Genomic DNA, 2527 nt, shown 5'->3' with positions numbered 1-2527 from the left:
GCTGCAGTAAAAATACCACAACTCTACCAATCAGCAATATAATGAAGCAGGAAGGGCTCATTAGATAAGATAGTCCTTAATACGCAGGATGGGCAAGGCTGCACAGCCTTTAATTATATCTGTGCTGGGCCACGGCTAACCTAGGGTTAAATAACATTATCAACAACAACCACAAAACCCACCAGTAATAGTGATAAATTTTCCACGGAAATCTACTGAAACATTTGTGAAACTTAAAAGTGTTCTTATGCTAATGAAAATATCAACGTGTGTCAGAAACGTTCCGCCTGGCTGGACAAATGCCTAGCCAGACGGAGCGTTTGCTAGCCTTTGAATATAAATACTTATTTAAAAAATCCACTTTATTATAAAAGGTGATTCAATGAATAGAGTTTGAGTGAGTAATACAGTATTTTGTTGTTACTTACTCAAGTCCTCCCCTCCCATTTGAAGCATAGGTCATGGACGACTTTCCTTCACGGTTCTTGATTATGGGCTGCTTCTCTCTCTCAAGTCTTGTTGGTTTTGAATTGTCATCGAGGTTTCTGTAACTTTGCTCTTTCCTAGATAGGAGTATTGGCCCTATACGAAACCATTTTTACCTCTGTGAAGAAGTTATCCATATTAGATTGGCTTCTATTTTTTGATCTGTCCAACATCCTCTGGCATAGCTCTCAAAATCATCGAGGCACACAAGCCACTTCATTACAACAAGGACTGGAACTTGTGGTAGATTTTGACATATGACAAGTATAAATTTTGTTATATTTAAAGCTCAATTCATTTAATATGTGTAACATATGAAAGACACATACCTTTAATTCAGCTCCCGAATTCATTAAAAACAACAACAAAATAGCAGAAGAAATCCTGTCTTTATGATGCTTTTATAAAATACTACTTTTGCAGGCATGTAGTTGCCTCTATCAATCGATCTAATATTTATAGATATTTTATTTCATATGAGTGAAAAAAGTAGTAATAATGAATACACACACACACGCACGCACTTATATACATACATAAACATATTTATATATGCACGAGTGTGTGCGCGTGCACACATGTGTGTAAATACAATTGTACAACACATACAAATATATGTTTACTATGTATGTATATATAGGCAAAGTTTGACCTTAGCAACAAAGACCAATCATTCACTGTATCTAAATGCAATGATAGCCGATGTGACACATTCCAATTCATACATACAGGCCAAATAACAAAAACCGGAAAAATATTCACAAACGCAAATATAAACTGCAAAAGCAGAAATTTAATTTACTGCATCAAATGCTCGAATTGTGAAGAACTGTATGTGGGTCAGACCGGAAATGCACCATGAGAACGTTCGAGTGTGCACCGACAGCAAATTATAGACCCAGATGTCCGTCAGATACCTTTGACTAACGATCTAGCAACATGTGGTTGGAAAATATGCATAATATTTCCATTCCACAAACTACACAGTCCAAGTGAAATCGAAAGAAAAATCAGAGAAAAGAACTTTATTGATACATTTCAACCCAAGCTAAATAAACAATAATAATAATACTTAGAGGTACTATTTCTACTGCTACGACCACTACCACTAACAACAACAACAACAACAATATTAAAGGGTCTCATGATGACGATTGCAGGAAAATATTAGCTAAGTCAAGAGAAAAGTCAGTAAAAATAATCTTATTTAGGGTTTAAAGTTCTATCACCACAGCTACTCCTACCACCACCACCGCCACCACCAACGACATCAATTTTAAATGTGATGATAATGGTGATGATAACTGAAATGTAAAAATCCCTCGAAAATGTTGCTTACATTTCTAAAAATAGCCAAACAATTACTGCTTTGGCCAGGGTCTTGACATGAGACGCCTAAACCAAACACCAATCAGCTTAAGTAATTTAGTTAAGCCACACATTGATTGATCAGAATACAGTTTGCAAAACTTAACATTCTGGAGACTATATAAATGTATCTAAGGCACACATTTTAGCCTTTTCGCTACAGTTGTGAATTGTAAAACATAACTGTCACCACTACTATATGAACCTGAAGATTGCATAGTTTAATGCATGAAAGTACTAGTTTAATCAGAATGGACATTTAATATTCTATCATTTCATTATATTATATGATCTTATATTATTATAAGATTGTAAATAAAACGTGAAAATCAGACAACGTTGGAATTCCTTTGATTAATATATTCTGCTATACACAATCATACACACCCATCTATCTATCTATCTATCTATCTATCTATCTATCTATCTATCTATCTATCTATCTATCTATCTTATTTCTTTATTGCCCACAAGGGGCTAAACATAGAGGGGACAAACAAGGACAGACAAAGGGATTAAGTCGATTACATCGACCCCAGTGCGTAACTGGTACATAATTTATCGATCCCGAAAGGATGAAAGGCAAAGTCGACCTCGGCGGAATTTGAACTCAGAACGTAAAGACAGACGAAATACTGCTTAGCATTTCGCCCGGCGTGCTAACGTTACTGCC

The sequence above is a fragment of the Octopus bimaculoides genome, chromosome 11 (genome assembly GCF_001194135.2).
Source record: "Octopus bimaculoides isolate UCB-OBI-ISO-001 chromosome 11, ASM119413v2, whole genome shotgun sequence".
In the NCBI taxonomy this organism is placed as follows: Eukaryota; Metazoa; Mollusca; class Cephalopoda; order Octopoda; family Octopodidae; genus Octopus; species Octopus bimaculoides.
The sequence above is the reverse complement of the archived record's forward strand: the minus strand, read 5'-3'. Positions refer to the sequence as shown.